The sequence below is a fragment of the Ambystoma mexicanum genome, chromosome 6q (assembly GCF_040938575.1).
Source record: "Ambystoma mexicanum isolate Mex_15411 chromosome 6q, UKY_AmexF1_1, whole genome shotgun sequence".
Classification (NCBI taxonomy): domain Eukaryota; kingdom Metazoa; phylum Chordata; class Amphibia; order Caudata; family Ambystomatidae; genus Ambystoma; species Ambystoma mexicanum.
In genome coordinates, this window is record NC_090937.1 from 1,485,295,407 (window position 1) to 1,485,314,044 (window position 18,638).

At 44.1% G+C, this 18,638-nt stretch overlaps 1 non-coding gene across 1 annotated transcript; it reads left to right on the top strand.

The window, feature by feature from the left end:
- Positions 1-2,737: 2,737 nt before the first annotated feature.
- On the top strand, positions 2,738-2,844 carry LOC138517117 (U6 spliceosomal RNA). The gene has a single exon (XR_011282383.1). It is a non-coding gene; the product is annotated as a U6 spliceosomal RNA (small nuclear RNA).
- The last annotated feature ends 15,794 nt before the right edge of the window (positions 2,845-18,638 follow it).

An 18,638-nucleotide genomic window follows, 5' to 3' on the forward strand; every position in this document is an offset into this window, starting at 1 on the left:
AGTACCTCTCCGCCAAAAACTGAACTTTTATTCGAGGTCTGGCCTACATAAACGAATGTGAGGAACAATATACCATGACTGTGAAAATGAGATGTCGCCCCAAGGACATGTGGGCCCCGTTTAGAATGTACTTATGTGAAATGGCCTCTGATGAGGAAATGTCTGTGTGAATTGTTTTGTGAGACCTGAACTATGCCTTTAACAACTGTTGAATTGTATGTACCGACATATGCAGGTTCAATGAGTTTAATCTGTGTTGACCTTCAGTAATAAAAAAGAGTTTAACAAAAAAAAAAAGAATTCAGGAAACTAACTGCCCAATCTGAACTAAGACTCAGAGAAATAGAGCTTAATCATGAGCTAGAGATGAAGAAATTGTCTGTTGAAAATGCTTCTCTCTCCGGATCCTCTAGGAGTTCCAGTCCCAAAAAACCCCGGATGCCTAAAGAGATTGTGGGTATGTATGAGCCTAAGTTGGATGTGTTGGATTGGTTGGCTATGTTTGAGTATAATCATGGGCTCCAGGACATCTCAGGGAATGAGTTACTTCCCTGGTTGTTCTCTAGGCTCCCCCTGTTGCATCTGATGTGGTAATAGAGTTGGGGGAGGTGGATAGAAGGGATTATGAATGTGTGAAGCTAGCTTTGATAGCTAGTTTTGGGAAGACCCCTTCCCAGTACCTTAAGAGGTTTAGGACCCTCAAAAAGAATGATGGTACCCCTTGGGCTGCCTGGGTGAATGAATGTTTGAAAAACTTAGAGGGATGGATTAAGGGTTACAAGGTGAACACTTATGAGGGAATGAGAAATCTTGTAATGATGGAGTCAATTTATGATGCCTGCTCTCCTGAGCTCAGACAGCACTTAGCTGGTTCAAAGGAATTAGATTCCAGGAAGCTAGCTAAGGCTGCTGACTTGTGGGTTGCCAACAGGGCTACCCACAAGGATTCAGGGGTCACTCAGAAAAAGGATGAGGGAAAGCAGCCACCAAAAGGGAACCAAGAGACTTCTAATACCTCCCAAACCAAAGAGGGCCCCAAACAACAAAATAGCCAGGGTAAGCCCCAAGGTAAACCACAACAGGATAGTGTACCTTCTGGTCAACAACCAGAAGGAGGTCAGAACAAGCCACCCTTTCAGAGAGCATTTGGAGTATGCTATGTCTGTAAGGCAACTGACCACATCAAAGGAGATCCAAAATGTAAGGGTATACCTACAGGGATCAGCACAGTCTCCTTAGCCTTCACTCCTGAGGAGGAAGTCCAAATGGCTAGTGCTCACTTTGAAGTCTTTGCTGAAGAACCTTTGGGTCTCCAAGCAAGTGTAACAGTAGAGTCCATGGGTCTGGTTAGTGATCAGAATAGGAGTGTGTACAACTCCATACCAGAAAACTCTAAAGTTTATTATATAGACAGTGTTCTTGTCAATGGCCAGGATACTCCTGCCAGGCGAGACTCTGGGGCAGGCAGAACAGTAGTGGATGAAAGCTTTTTCAGTCCTGAGGATGTTGCTAAGGCACCCAAAGGTCCCACCAAGATGTCTGGAAGCCCTGTCCAAATGGTTCCAATTCTACCAGCCCTCATTCAGTGTAATAACATGACAGTGAGGATTCCTGTCAGTGTTCAAACTGAGGTGCCTGCAAGAGTCCTGTTGGGGAATGATCTTAGAACTCTAGGAGTAGTATCCAGTACCCCCAGGCCACCCAGTATGGAGACCCAGAACCAAACCAAATTGGCTAGAGAGGCCACCTTAAGGGACCACTCTAAGCCTGTGGGAACCTCTACTGAGACCCCCACTACAAGCCCTGGTGTTGGTAACTTGACCTCTGACCCAGGCAAATTTCAGGCTAAAATGTTAGGGAAATGGGAGCCTGAACCAAGCTCCATCATTATTCCCCCAGTTTTAGAGTCTGTGACTCCCCCTGCTTCTGAGGAAGAGGTGGATAGACCAACTGGACCCCTAACTAGGCCTAAAAGAACCAGTAATTCTCAGTGCTGGTGGAAAACCAGAAAAGAAAAGTCTAAGGCCAAAAACCTTTAGACTGTTGGACCTTCTACTGAAGACTCCAACTCAAATCTTAGTTTTGGGAGTGAATCTCCTAAAGTAGGTAAGGTTAGATCTAAGAGGAAGGAGAAGCCTGTACCTTGCTTATCCCCATCCCCTCCAACCAAGAGGCCCAAAACCCAACCTTCTCCCAACAGAGAAGTGGTGAGGAACTCTGGAGGCCCCTCTAGATCTAAGGGAATACTTTATAAGGGTCCCTTGAAAAAGCCTAACACAGGTTCAGAAGTTGTACCAAACAGTGTTGCAAAGTTGCAAAAAACAGTGCACAGAGGCTTGAGAAGAGGTTGTCTCACATGCTAGATAGGGAAAAAACCATTTGGCTTTGACACTCCGAGCAGGAGCACCCACCGAACAAAAAATGGTTGCGCACAAGATAACTTGGATGAGGGAAAATGGCCAGAAGAGGGCACAAGAAGGTACCATTGTGGCGACAAGCAGCAACGGGCCTCACCAGGGTGGCAACTCAAAAACCCCCATGGAAAAATAGGGGCAATACAAAGAACAGATGTCAAAAAACAAGCGACAGGCCAGCGAGTCACAGAGCTGAGCGAGGTAACACCGAACTCCAACCCACAGCCCAATTCGGGAATAAAACACCCACACGGTAGGGTCACCCATGAACGAAAGGTAAAGGGAGATTTTAGTGGGGAGAAGAACCAGTATATTAACCCAAGGTGTTCATGTCAGCAGCACATACACTAAAAAGATAACGATAAAGAAAAGATTAGCATAACCCTGAAGCATGGATGCCACACAAAAACGAGAAGCGTTCCAGAAAGTGGGAGTTCCCTCAGCGTGCTGCATGAGTTGCATGGGATGGAGTCCAGATTTTCAGTTTGCAGAGCACGGCAAGGGCAACACAGTGTTGATCCACTTAAAGAAAACAAAGGAGCACGGTTTCCTTCCAGCTGATTATACCGAGTCCCTGTTACGAGTTTACCCATCTGAAGAAGTTAAGAAACATACACATTAGCGCATGAAATCATGACAAACAAGCAAGAATAGCACCAGAGTAAAAGTTCAAGGTACCCCCCAACGGGCAGCAAAAGTAGCAGCAGGGGCGAGACATCACTAACGAGCATAGGCGCCAACCCGCCAAGCTGTTTCAGAACAGAAAAGGAGGGGAAAACAAAAAGTGGGAAGTGGGAGCACCACCAACTCAGTTTCACTTATAAAACACATGCGTAGACAAACACATATTAACAAAACAGTAAGTAAACAGTTAAGGAGAAAAGCAGCTACTACCATAAAGTGAATAATGAGTAAAAGAATACACACAGGAACGGTGCAAGCTAGATAAAAAGCGGCTGCGATTAGAAATATAAGGGAACAGGGTCCCATGAACGCCCGACCGACACTAACAAAGAACAACACAGAACTTCACGAGAACCCAGACAAAGGAGAATTTCATAAAGGAGAAAATTCACAGACAACAGCAAGTCATTCAAATATTGCATAGAATGTTAGAAAATAGGGCAGCACAGCTCACAAGGCAGCAACAAAGATTCGGAGGAAATACTTGCAAGAAATAATTAAAACAAGCAATAGGCCAACGCAGGGCAGTCGGGGCCAATGAGCTGCAAGTAGCATTAAACCTGAAAACGGGTTGTTTAAAATAAAAAAAGCAATGATAAAACACCACTAGGAATGTAACGGTATAACGGTATACCGTTAAAGATATCGTGAACCACTTAATTGAACAATAATAACCGTCACATTGTTTATACCGATATACCATTCATACCGTTAAGTGTGCTTTTCAATCTGATTTGGAAAGGCTGCAGTAAGCAATTGCTGCGCAGTCTTGGTCTTGCACTGTTGGATGTGCCATCTGCCAAGTAGTTTCAGTTGGAGCAGTTTTTAATGCCATTCCATAAACCACACGTGCCTTACACAAAATCAATATGTTAGCAATAGGAAGAATAGATACAGTGCCAAGAAGGAAAAGGGTTTACTTTGGGGTGTCGGCTTTGGGGTTTATATATTTATAATGGATAATGTTCTCTAAACATATGCCAATGGGGGATTTCCCTGGTTCTATCATTGAATTTACATATAATAAGTCACACTGCGAAATTCACTCATCTCTGTGGGTATTCCCTTCTGCCATACCAAAGGGTAACATGTCAGTGATTACTGAACACCTTTTGGCCCGCAAGTAAACTAAAGGCTGTAACGTAAAAAGAAAGTGCGTGTGTGTGTGTGTGTGTATGTGCACAAGCGTATACTACCATCAGCCTCCATTGATCTGTGGCATGCAGGTTATCAAGATGGCAACATGTTCATCTTCACCAGTAGCCAGTGGGGAAGCAAAAAGCCTAAATGACCACTTAAGAAAAGCTTTTCAGTTTGCTTTGCCAGTTGCAGCAGGCCTCCACCCCACCCCCTCCTCTCCACACGTGTGTTTGTGTTTGGTGGAAGCAAGGCATTTCAGTGGAAAGTATGTTGAAAAGCCCAATTCTGGCCCTGGGTGCCTGGTTTTGTTTGTGATGATAAATCTGTCAATTTATGACCTTTTAGAAAATATTTGTTAAGATCAGTTAACTCCACCTGCTATACCGCGATAACCATGATATACCGTCATTTGGCAAGAGGGTTATCGTACCGTCATAAAACGAATACCGTGACACTCCTACACCACGCAGCACAATATAACAGGTCAACGACCGATGGCCGGGGCCAAGAAGTGGCGAATAGCATGATACCTAAAAACGGGTTTTAAAAACGAAAGCGACTCACTGAGAAAGCAATAGGCCAACCAACACAGTAGAGCAAGGGGCTAGCAGGAGTAATACTAGAAACTAAGATAGCACTCCGGGGCCCCACAAAAGAGCAGGTGCAAACGCAAGCATAATGCGGTTAGCAAATTAATAAAAAATACAGGGCCAGCCCTTAGCGAATACAGTGTAAAGACAACTAGGGCAACAAACCCCAAAACTGCGCACACAGAAAGTATGCTGAAAGAAGGGCCAAGTAAGTTTCAGGCACATCAGAAGGTCACTTTGAGGGGGCGACATGTAAGTACTGCAGCAAGTATAGGAAATAGAAGGGGGCTCAGAACCAGTAGAACCAGAAACGGTCAGAGCGGGAGCCACAAACCCAAGGGGAAGACAAGAGTTAATCTATCTTAAACATACAGGAGTTATTTGTTTTTTTGTTTTTTTAAATTAATTTTATTGGTTTAAATTCAAACCTTTAAAATATTACACCATAAACAAACAAACACACAATCCAACACAACACAAACTCCTTCCCATCCACCCGTCCCTTCAATGTCCAGTTTAAGCAAAATATAATGTCCATCTTGCTTTCACATCAGTCTCTCATTCTACGACTCCTCCCATGTCTTTAACCTTCCGTCAATCAGTGCTAGAAAAGATGTCAGAGGCATTAATAGTTTCATATCGATGCCATTCCACATTCGCCTCCACCATTCTTCAGCACATAACGTCGGATGATCCTCACTCCAACGTTCCAAGTGAATTGATCGCTCATCTTTCAATTTCGGGCAGAACAATACCAGATGTTTAAGCGATTCATTTCCGCTCTTACAGAATCTGCACGAAAGATTTGTGCCTGTATTGCAGGCCCAATGGCTGGACTGCTCTTTGGTTTGTAGAGCATTTAATGGAAACAGCATAAAGAGTCTTCATGCCCTGGGATTTGGGAATAGCTGCTGGTATTTTTGTGGCACATTAAATCATCTTGACTCAGCAGGTTTCCATTGTTCCAGAGTTTTCCATAGCTCTAGCGGAAGATCTCTTGTTGCATGTAGCTTCCCAATCTGTTCGCCATATCTTTACTTTTGCTGCTGAGGGATTTGCATGAAGAGTTTTCATGCTGATGTCGTATTCAAGCAGAAGATCTTCGCAGCGTTTTACCCACAAGGAGACAATGTCTCTTCCATCCGATGGCGCATTGTGAAGTAATCGGAATTGCGGAATTCTCTCATCAGTTCTAGATTTTCAATATAGTGCCAGTAGGTTCCAGCTAATCCGTGCGTGCAAGGAGATTAAAGCCAGTTCATATCTTATACACACAGTCCAATGATTAAACGAGCATCCAAAGGCATTCTCAGCCCCAAATGTTAGTATTGGTGATACTTTATGTTCATAGAAGTCTCTCAAAGGTCTCATTGATAATTTTCCAAACTTCTATGCAGAATTAGCGCCTGACATGCTAGTTGTCCGCATTTCCTTGTTGATTCGAGTAACCATGGAGCATCGCAAATGCTGGAGTTTAGTGTCATGCCCAGGTACTTTACGCTTTTTGATATGCGAAGTGGCTCCTGACCTAACTTCCATGCAAACTTAGTTCCCTTTGAATTTTGTTTATTTCTCAAGTTGTGCAGCACCAAGATTTCACTCTTAGCTGCATTAATTTTCAGATTGTTCATGGTCACGTTCTTCTGGACTGCCTCGAGTTTCCGTTGTAACCCAATCAGGGTTACATCCATAATTACTAAGTCATCAGCGTACAAAATCCATCTTATCTTGGATAAATGGAGCATAGGTGGGAAGGACCGCACTGAATTTATTGAATCTCCAATGTCTGAAATGAACAAGCTGAATATTGCCGCAGCCTGCGGGCAGCCCTGTTTCACCCCCTTATGCGTCTTGATCTGCGATGACAGGGTACCCGTTTGATCCAAGCGGATAGAAATTGACGTGTATGTGTGCAATTCTTTAATGGCCTCTAGCAAGCCAGCCGGGCATCCCCACAACCTCAGCTTTTGCCAAAGTAGCTCTCTATCAATCATGTCAAAAGCACATGAAACATCCACAAAGGCGAGATAAACTGAGGTGTTCGTACGAAGTGCTTCCATCTTTAGTAGGTTAAAAATAAGTAGGTTCAGGGAACATCCCACATATTTTACAAAACCTGCTTGTCTTTTGTTTTTGTTTGCTGATTGGGCCCAAGTAATTAGTTTTCTTTGGAGCAATGCAGCGTAGATCTTGCCTAAGACGTCTAACAAGGCCACTGGACGGTAGTTTTTAGGAGACATTCTATCGCCTTTCTTAAAAATTGGGACAATTATCCCCGTTTTCCATGAGGCAGGCATTTGTTGGTGCAAGTTAATTTTTCCAAATAAGTCAAAGCACAAATCTGCCCAGAGGTCAGGGAGTTGCTTAATCATGAAATTCGTCAACCCATCAGGTCCGGGTGCCATAGAGTTTTTCGCTTTCATAATAACTTCTCAAATTTCCTTTCTCGAGAAGTGCAACTCCCATGGTATTGTCTCATCCACCTTTTAGGAATTATTAGTCAAGTTTTTGTTGTATAGTGTCGTAAAGTGTTTTACCCACTCTACCTCTGACACCAAGCATCTTTGTAAGGCTCCTTGCGATGTTTCCATTTGATTAATAATATGCGAAAACTCCCCGCTGTTCTTATTTAAGAGGGTTTTCAACATAGCCTCTGCATCATGTTGTTGTAGCTGGTATTTGTGGCTCTTTAACCAGTTCTTGTAGGCTTGTTTGATAACTCTGTTTTTCAACCTCCTTTCACTCGCTGGGCCTTGGTTATTTTGTCGAATCTCAGCGCGCATCAATCTCTTACGCTGCATCACCGTTAGGTCTTCCGAAACAACCATTCTTTTAGGCCAATGTTTTAACCTTAAATTGTTGCAGTAACGTGGCATATTCTACCTCCTCTGGCATTGACTTAAATTGCTTGTAAAGCAACGACACCTCTTGTTCATCCAGTCTCAGTCTTAGGCGATTAGATTCAACCTCAACCTTAGTCGTTCATTTTTTACCTTGGACAGTTTCAGATTCTTGGAATTTTAACTACAACATTTCATGATCGCTGTTTTTCATGGGGACAATTTTCAGTGATGCTACCCTGGCATGAAGAGCGTCTGTTGTAAAGATGTAGTCAATAGTTCACGCATGGCCATCCCGGTGCCATGTCGTCTTTGCCGGTATGTTCCCTTGCGTACTGACATTCAACATTGTAAAGCCTCTTGCGTTTAATTCCTCCAACCAATCCTTCGCAAGTTGTTCTTTCTCCGGGTGAAGGGACTTGAAGAAATCAATATTTAAATCACTGCAGACAATGATTCTGACCCCCTTATTTGAACCCAGCAAATTATCGATGATCGTCGTTACTTGGTCAATAAAAGGGTATGTCCCCGTACCCCGATGGTTCCAGTACAGATTGATCACCTGAATCACATCTACGTCCTTCAATAAGTGATTCATCTTGCCTATCTCAGCCTAACTATGTGGATAGAGTGAACTTATTTCTGTTCATACAGTATGTAAAGAAATATTGTATTATGAATAACAGGCCTAAATGTAATCTGAAATGCAACATGGTAAACACAAAGTGCCAATGGAAAATGTAATTCCTTTAGAACCATGCAGGTAACGGGCTGCTGTTGTTTTTCTCCACTGAGCTGCTAGGTATCTGCAACTGTGACCCGACCTTTGGCGGTTGTGTTCACCAAGACAACCGGCCTGTAAGTTCAGTAGAAATATAAAGAAATGCAAAGCCAGAGATCTAAACTGTGGGTAATGTAGCTAAAGCCAACCAGCAGAAACTACTAGGTTACATTTTCACATCAATAGTACATTAGCTCTAAACAAAGACCGTTTGAAAATCTGATCTCAAGACCTTTGGCTAAGGACCCCAGGAGAAGAAGGCTTGGTTATCAAGTTAAATGCTAAGATATACAAAGAATTAGATTGATAGTATGGGATGTACAGAAAACATAACCAACAGAAATGATCTTTCAGGTCAGGCTCCATATAAAAAGTGCATTAAGCTCCAAGCAGAGACCCTTTGAAGCCAAGAATGGAAAATGTTAAGATAAACATGGATAAATCAGATGGCTGCTCACATGTTGTAAGGGAAATGGAAACTGCTTGGGTCTGATTTGAATGTGAAACTGGGGGCCAAATTATGCCCTGCCATTGATTAAACATTGAACACATTTTTCACAAATAAAAGGAGCATTGTGTGTCCTATCAACCCCACCATGGGTTCAATTTAAAGGGGGTGAAAAGACCAGTGGGACCCTGTAAAACTGAAATTTGTGTGACGTGCACCAATTCAGTTATGTGGAAAATTATGATTCTGCCATTTTCATGCCTCTGAGAAATGGAAAAGTTGGCAAATTGATAGATCACGAAAGTAAGGTTTGAATTGGAAATGGTCCCATTTTTAGCTATTTCGCCACAGCAACAAACCGCGAATGGCGTACCAAAATTAAATTTGTATTGCCCGACTCGCCATAAAGTAAGAATTAAAAAATATCTATATTCATGTGGTTATCTGAAAGATTAAGTGAGTTGTCAAATCCTGATATTTTCCAGAGCACAACATGTAAAACTTCCTGTCATTTTGAAATACTGTATCTTTTCCACCCTCAGCCTACATCATACACTCCTCTCAATTCCTGGTCCTATCAGTGGGCAGGGGGTGAGGTGGGGGAGTGGAAGGGAGCGAGCTAGCCAATCTTGACCATGGGAATTATGACCATGTGGGAGTGTCATCAGTGCGATAAGAGGGCCGGTTTGCATCTCAACAGAGCTTGTTGACTTTATTCCGGGAGCTAGCCTGCTGCTAGACTCTAGCGAGGAACAACTAGCAGAGAGGCAAGGTGAGCTATTAAGACCATTAGCAGGGAGGCAAGGAGAGCTATCAAGACCATTAGTAGAGAGTCAAGGAGAGATACCAAAACCATCAGGGCAAACCTTGCCCAGAAACCTGTTTAACTGTGTTGTGAGTGGTGACTACATGTTTCAAAATTGTACCTGTTTTGTTTTAATAACAAGGTTATTGCCATGATATTGGGTGTTGCCACAGCATTAGCGGCTGATCTTGGCTGCTTGTTTTTCTTGTCAAACCTTAAATAAAAAAATATCCTTAGTATACATCGGCCTGGTTCCTATTCCATTGGACACACAGTGTATTTGTTGGGGTGGGTGCGAGAAGGGTGGGAGGCCACACCAAAGTGAATCTGTAAGAAATAGCGCTTTATTGTGCACCACCTTGGCTTGGGGGAAAGGAACTCCCTGAGTTGAGTGTGACCGGCTAATAAACTGCGACATACCCACGTCTATTTCCCATAAAGTTTCACTCAGCATGATCCAGAGATCAGGTAAGCAGGGCTGCTGGAAACAGGTAAGAGACAGGTTAACTATTTAAACGTAAGAAAAAGTCTAAAACAAAGTCTATTGATGTGCCCGCCTTCACATGTCTCCCATCAAGTGCATCAGGACCACTCTCCTGCTATCTTTGCATGATTTAGAAGTTATCTTTGAAATCACATGCTTTAATTCTGTTTTGGTTGGTGGGACCAGATTTTCAAAATAAAACACCAGAACAGGTCACCAGCATAATAGTAGAACTACCTTTTCACGGTGGATGTCAGGAGTAACTGCACTTAAGCAGTGTGGAAAACAGCGTGGAGAGAAATTATTATTCTAGGCATTTGCCTTGGACCTAAACTGCAATCATTAGGACTGTACTCTTCCTGAAATAATAAAGGCGTGCATTTTGTATTCTTTGGCAACAACCTTACATGCAATTCTCAAAGAAGCATTTATTCCGATTGATATACCAAGCCTGTTGGTGTAACTGTTTCACAGTCTTTGTGGCGCCATCAATTAGTGCTACTGGCTTTTAATGGGAAGGTTGGTGGTTTGAGCCCACCCAGGGATGGGCTTTACGTGTAACAGGGAAATCACCACTTATAGTATGTATTTATTTAATACATAGCAATTACACTGTTGTTGATTTGTAAAACACGCGTTAGACCCACTTCCATATGAGATTGTTCTCACCCCTGGTGACCCTCTGCCTAACACTGGGATGGGATTTTCAAATAAATAAAAAACCTCTGAGGATGGTGGGACAGGGCACCCAGTTCTGGCTGAAATATGGATATCTGGATATCTGGTCACCCTAGCTTCGGTGTGCAGTGATTCTTATGTTGTTCCTGCTCAACCTTAAAAGACAATATTGAATCCCTTGCTTCGGCATTGGCCTGTTTCTGCAATCACTCCTTTGCCACTGGATTCTTCCCCTCACCCTCAAGCACTACCTTGTGCACTCCTTAAAAAACCTTCTTCCAATCCTTCTTGTCCCGCAAATAACCACCCTATCTCTACCACTCCCTTCTTGGGCAAACTCCGGGAGAAACAGGCCATCTCCCAGCTTGTCCACCACGCCAAATCAGTTGGGTGCCTTCACGAACACCACTCTGGCTTCAGAGCTGCCAGAGGCACAGAAACTGCTCTCCTGAACACCTGTGAAGACTTGCTCACTAAGCATGATTCCAGCTCTCCTTCTGTTCTTATCCTCCTTGACCTCACCTCTGCCTTTGACATGGTTAATCATGCCAACTGATAAAACTGCTCCATGACACCATTGGCATTACCGAACTGACTTTGGACTGGTTGACCTCCTTCCTCTCTGACCGACCCTCAAGGTTTAACTGGGCCCTTTCCTCTCCACCATCTCACTCTCTACCTGTGTTGTTCCTCAGGGATCTGTCCTCTCACCCTGGCTTTTCAATATGTACTTTGCTCCTCTAGCCCATCTGATCGCCGCCTTCTCTCCCAACTTTCTCACCACTTTCCCCTCATGCTTCTCCACTCTTTTTGACTGCTTACTCTCTGTTCTCTCCTCCTCTCCCTTTCTCCCTTTTCCTATCTTCTACCCTCCTCCCATTACTTTGTTCTATGCACTTACTCTATCAGATTTGTCCCTGGAACTAGTATGATAGCAAACTCGCCTGTCTCCTCCCCCGTCCCCTTGCTTGTTTCCCCCCTACCATCCAGCAATATCCAAAATGTCATCAGGACTAGTACGATAGTCGCTAGTTTTCTTCCTCCCCTCCCTTTCTGCACCCCTCTCCCTCACCTTTTGTTTCCTCCGGCTCTACCAGAAATGCAGTCAGGCCTAGTACGGTAGTAATGGTGAAGCGAGTATCTATGCCCTGCTGAATGGTGTCCTGCTACATAGGCTAGCACACAAAATAATGCTCCATTCACTGTTAATGAACGTATGCGAGTCAACAAAGAGTTCCCCGAAACAAGGCCCCTGGACCGGACGGGCTGACTACTGAATTTTACATGGAATTTGGGGCGATTATCGCTCCTTATCTATTGAAAGTCTGGGAGGAAGCTATGGGAAATTGACAACTCCCAGAGATTATCTGTGAGTCCATAATCATAGTACTCCTTGAGCCAGGGGAAGCCAAGCGATGAATGTGGATAGCATTGCCCACTACCACTGATGAATGTGAAAACAAAAATGTACATAAATGGTATAGTGAATCCACCTTTACCTCTGATGCCCCACATTATCCCTGGCAGATTCACCTCCCTGAATATTCTGCGGTTATTCAACATCATGGTACGCATCTAACCAGAAGCATTGGTGGTGGCAGTAACTTTAGATGCCCAAAAAAGCCTTTGATATGGTATCATAGGAGTACCTGTTTGAATTCTTAAACAAATGTGGACTGGACGAACAAATGATAAAATACATAAAACCACTATATACAAACCGACCGCTAGGGTACGGGTCAACGCGTTAATGTCAGATGCATTCGATCTGGGAAGAGGGACGCCCCAGGACTGGCCTTTAACACCCACATTATTTGCGCTGACGATAGAACCAATGGCAGACCTCATCAAGGATCGACATAAAGTGCAAGGTATTCATATAACAGGACCCCCAGAGGTTATCTTGGTATATGCAGATGATGTCCTGTATCATTTTCTTTAATTCACCCACGCACAGCTGGTCACAGTCTTTCTTTCAGCTTTAGCTGAGCCATCACCTGTTTGGATGGTGTCAACTCATTAGCTTTTGGTGAGCTTGTGATCAGCGGATTTGCTTCACTAGAGGGATCAGTGCTCATGCTTCTGCATTTACATTATTTCAGCTACTTTAAATTATCTTGCTTTACTTTTATTTGTGGTGACTGGTGAACTAGATCCGTCCTGCACTTTCTAAGTCATCGCTCCCACACATATTACTTTGCTTTTTCTTGTGTTTGTTTATTCTTTTAATTTTTACTTATATTTCCTTATAACTTTTACAAGGGTGAGGGTGCCTGGCCTCACATTTCAGTACTACCGGGGCTCAGACCCGGGACTTGCACACTAGTACTCTCTTTCTTTCATATACCCATGCACAGGTGCTCACAGTCTTTCTTTCAGCTTTAGATGAGCACGTCACCGGATTGGACTCTGCAATAGTATGTGCAGGATTAATGGCAGAACTCGGCGAGTACGCAGTGGTCCCACGCTGCGGGCACTCGCCAAAATCTCACCAATTCAAGCCCGTCTGTGCCCGTCATGGTCCCCAGTGGGCTATGGGGCATTCTAAACATCAGGTTAACTCGGTATCAGGTAACACTATGCTTCTAAATTCATATAGCAGAACAACACTCTGCACATGCTCCTAAAAATCCCATATGGCCCTTTTCTTGGTCTACTTCTTCACATCATGTTCTTTGTCATGATAACGATTTGTGCGGCTTACTTTGCACTGCACGCTTGCTGGTGAAATCCAGATTTGATATGTTTAATCTGTTGTCTTCACATCAGCCTGACTTTATCTGTTTATCGGAAACATGGTTCATTGATCATACTATTCTGGATCCTATTCAAGCACTTCCTACGGATTATGCTATTTCACATGCAGACCGTGGTGCACCCATTCCTGGTGGTGTGTTGGCTTTTATTTACATAAAAGCTCTTCAGTCTTCCCCTGTTGCAGTGTCCGACTGCCTAAAAGTAGAACTTCTGCTGGTTTACATGTCGATCTCTCCCTCCAGCACTTGCCACTTCCTTATTGTCTATCGCCCTCCCGGATGCTGAAAGATTTGTGGATCTTGTTGCTGATCTACAGTTGAAACACACCTTGCTTTGGATCCTTGGGGACATTAATGACTGGGCTGATGCCGCAATGGACATCGCAGCAGTCCTTCTAGCTCTGTTGTTGGGCGATCTGTCTCTAACTCAGCATGTCCATGGTCCAACACAATTCTCTGGGACATACCCTTGATACCCTTGATCTTATCCTTGCACCAGCTGTCCTGATTGAAGTGCACTCTCCTTTGCCTGTGCTATGGTCAGACCACTTTCTGGTTCCTTTTACCCCTTTCTGCATCCATACTCTTAGTGAACCCCTTCTACAGTTTGTGCTTATCGCAATTGGAAACAGGTAGACCTTACAAGACTACCATATCAGATTCTTGATAACTTATCTGAGCTGTCTTTCTGGGACACTCTTATCGATCCTCTAACAGCTCTTCAGGCAGCTTCTGATACTACAGCTGATGGGGTCGCACCTCTTAGAAATCAGTCTAGACCCATCGGACACTCTTCCGCCTGGTACACCTCTGATCTTTGGGCATCTAAACTTGTATACAAAAAGTCGGAACGGGCATGTCATTCGGGATACTTGTCGGCTGATGCACTCTTGTTTAAAACAGTTCACCTAGAATACCACCAGACCATTTAGATGCCCAAGATTGCTAATTATATTAAGTGTATCTTCTTGGCAGCTAACACATCTAAAAAAACTTTTTCTGTAGTCAAGTAGCTCTCTTGTCCGACTTCTATTCTATCCCATGTCCCTACCTCTCAAGCTTTGTGTGACTCTTTGTCACACTATTTCATCCATAAAATGTCTCTTATTAGCGCAAACATTTTGTTTTCCTTGTTGTTGAGCAGCAGTCTAGTCTTCCCTTTGTGTCTCCTGCTCAGTCTGTCTCTTTTAGTTTTTTTGAGGTGACCTCGGAGGAAAAGGTCCTGGAAGTTACTTCTGGTCCCAGCTGGACTCCATCCCCCTTTATGTGTTGAAGGAGATTAAGACAGAGCTCGCCCCCATCATTACCTCACCAGTCAATGTGTTTCTTCAAGTTGGCCTTGGTCTCTCCTCTTTTAAAGACGCCTAGCTTGGACCTTTCTGTTTTAGCCAACCTTTAGCCTATTTCCCTCCCAAGTTTTCTCATGAAGGTCCTTGAGGCCATTGTCACTCAGTAATTGAGAGACTTTTTGGAGGAAAATTAAATTCTTGATAACCATTAATCAGGGTTTGCCCCTTGATGGGGACCGTATCAGCACTGATTTCATTGCTGGACGGTATCACTCTGATCAGGGACCAAGGAGGAACATCTCTCCTGATTATGCTTGACTTATCTGTGGCGTTTAACACGATTGACCATCTTATCCTGTGTCAACACCTCAAGGATGTCGACATCACCGGAAATGTCATCCAGTGGTTTACTTCCTTTCCCTCCCATCGCTCACAGGCCCGTTTTCCTCCCCCTACCAGTATAAACTAGCTACGGTGACGTGGGGTGTACCTCAAGGCTCTGTGGTCTCCCCTCTTTTGTTTAATATCTACGTAAGGCCCATGGCAGAAATCATAATTCTCATAGGTACCATTTCTATTCTTATGTGGACGACACCCAACTCATTTTGAGAGTGGACCAGGATCCATTGGATTCTGCCAGGTGTTTGAGAGCGTACCAAGCGTCAATTGGTAGTTGGATGAGTGCAAACTGGCTCAAACTCAACAGGGAGAAATCTGAGGTCATGATCATCGGCCCTATGTCTCAGAATCAGGCATAGAACTCAGATTTCTGGCCCCCTAGTTTAGGGAACATGCTAGTGCCTGTAGACTTGTTAAAAAATCTTGGTGTGAAAATATCCTCCACCTTGTCGCCTGAGTTACAGATTAGCACCATCTGTAAATCTGGATTTTTCAAGCTCAAGCTCAAAGTGCTGAAAAGGGTGAGTTTTCTACTAGTGTCCTTGCAGGGCCTTGTGATTGCTACAGCAATCTCAGGTGTTCTTGATTACTGCAACGCCATTCTCCTCACCCCTCCCAAATATCATATCGAAGTGCGGTGGAAGTGCAGTCTACGGCAGTCCCCACATTTGTTTTCCAGAGGAACTTCTGTATCCTGTTTCAAGCCAGTTACCTGTACAAAATACGTTGGGCCAGCTTGCTGAAGGCATTCGACTGGGAAAAAGCGAGTCTTCAGCTTTAAGGGAAGTGGCGTAGAGCGTGCTGTGCTCCGCCCCCCTACTGGTCCGGACTTTTAGAAAATCGCGGGATCCGTGAAGCGGCCGCAAAGTGCGGTAGAAGTGCAGTTTACGGCAGTCCACGGATGTCCAGGCTGCCCAGGTTACTCCCTTTTTTTTCTCTTTGGACCTAGAAAATTATCATCTACTGCACAAAGACACAACATCTATACTATTGAGTGAGGCATTAAAACAAGCTACTCAGACTAACCAGGGAAACTGCTACGACTGCCACCAACGCTGATTAGATGGGTAGGACCGTCTCAGGAGAAACTGTGCACTTGCTGCCGCAGAGACTGCATGACTATTGTCGTTGATGTGCGGCGCCTGGCGACCTATGGAAGTAGAGGCCACTGGTGCCTTGGTCACCCTCAGGGTGGCCGGCTCACTCCACCAAAACAAGGCCTAGAGACAAAAGCGGCTCGCAGTACCTACTCACCTGGGGTGAAGGCGTTATCTTCGCCCCTTCTAGTGATGAGCGGGTGCCCGATATCCCCGAAGATCAAGATCAGCCATAAGACCAGCTTGCACAAAAACATATTACAGGCCACTCTTACCAATAACCCTGTCCTTGTGGATGAAATTTCTATTCCCACTATGTCGGATCAAACTAGTCCAAATCTTGAAGGCAACCTGGAGGAAAATAGTCCTTCGGCATTGGGGCATCTTTCTATGGGGGCAGAGGACCCTCAGGAGGACCCTCAGGTTCACCCCACCCAGGTACTGGACGGAACACAAACACTACTTGGGGACCTACCCCCACCAGTACTAAGTGCTCCCCCACCAGATAGACATGGGCGGGTGGGGGAGGTGTATGCTGAAAGGGAACTAAATCAATTGCCAGCTGACATCTATTTCTTCGGCCAACCTACAAACACAACACACCATAACGCTGCTGGAAGACTCTTGGCATTACACCCCTTTATCAGGCAGAATGTGCACAATGTTTCTTACACGTGTTGTTAGGGAGAATTCTCATAAATGTGCTAATTCCCTTTACCTTAGAGACCTCCAGCAACTTTGCTGGATTTTTGGCGACTTGATATTTTTACCTGGAGAGAGTGTGAGCCTTTTCTCCCACTCTCTCATGTATATTGATGAGTGTTTTACTCTTGTGTTCTTTGATTATGGAGTTTTAGACAACTCCATAGGCATCATCTTTTCATGTGTGTCACAAATCACCCTCAATTCAGTGACACAGGGAAGCCTTTCAGGATGTTCCAAGGTTTAAAATACCTTCTCTGATATAAACTACTGTTTCCCAGAGAATGTCGAGGGAAATTGACTTTTCTAGTCTTTTAAAATTCCTAGACCCAGCACACCCTATCCTACAATAGAGTGCTGGAGGGGTTACTTAGTATCCCCTATGTCTAGAAACTCATGTAGCAGTCAAATTCTACCCTTTCCTCTCGAAATGGCTTGTGGCAGTGATTTTATAACGAGCTACCATGATTTTTCCTGACCGCAAACACCGGTAGCGTTAAATTGCGTGAGCCATGTTTTTCAAGATGGCGTCTGAGCCCCCTTTGTTTAAACAGGACCCAGTCTTCTTTTTTTACCATTTCTTTCTTCTAGAGTTTGTCTCTGCGTGCCAAACTAGGTTTGGTCCCTTTGTTCCTACGCCTTTGGCGGGCTTCAGGACTGAAGACAGCCTCTGGCTCCCGAGGGTCTGGGGTGTGCAGGAAGTGAGGGAGGTGCCCGAATCAACTCATAAGCCACCTGGACACCACTCTCAGAGCTGGTTGTATTTTCCTCAGAGTGCTTCAGGAAACCAAATAACCAGGGAGAAGGAGACCAGCTTGTGTGCAGGACTACAGCAACCAGAATCGAGGATTTGCCAGTTTGCCAGCTTTGTGACCAGTCCCCGTGCAGTGTAGGAGTCCCCCAACGTCCTGCTTCTTGTCCCCACGACTGAGGCTCACGAACAGCGAGATCTGCAGGAACTGCTAGGAACCGAAGTTTTCAGCTGCATCTTTTTCTTCAATACAAGGTACTGTGAAAACCCGAAAGTGCGTGAAACTTTGGCAACTTGCAGGCCTAGTCAGCTTGTGACCAGACAAATGAATTCTTTCTTCTATGAACTACTTCTGAGAACTGTGGCAAAAACGTTTCTGTTTAACTACCAGAACCGTTTTTACCTATACAAGATTCTAGCCCATTGACTGTGGCCTACATATTGCATTGAATCCACTCTTCTGGTGAACTCAATCTATCTGCACTGTTTTAGAGTAACTGTACTATTCTTTTTATTAACGTATGCCTTTTTGCTCCTAGTTCAAATGCTCTGAATGCCATTTTGCTCCTCCTTCAAAGTAGTTTAAATGCCTCAGAACCGGTTAATGTGCAGTATTGTAGTATATTTTTGTCTGATATTGATTGCCTCCTTCTAGTGAATGTTTTCTAACTGTGTAATAAATTAATAAGTGTTTTACCAAGAAACCTTGAGTATAAGAGTGTATTTCAATACTTGTAATTATAGACCTCTGTGTAACCTCATTACAAGCTTACATTCCCT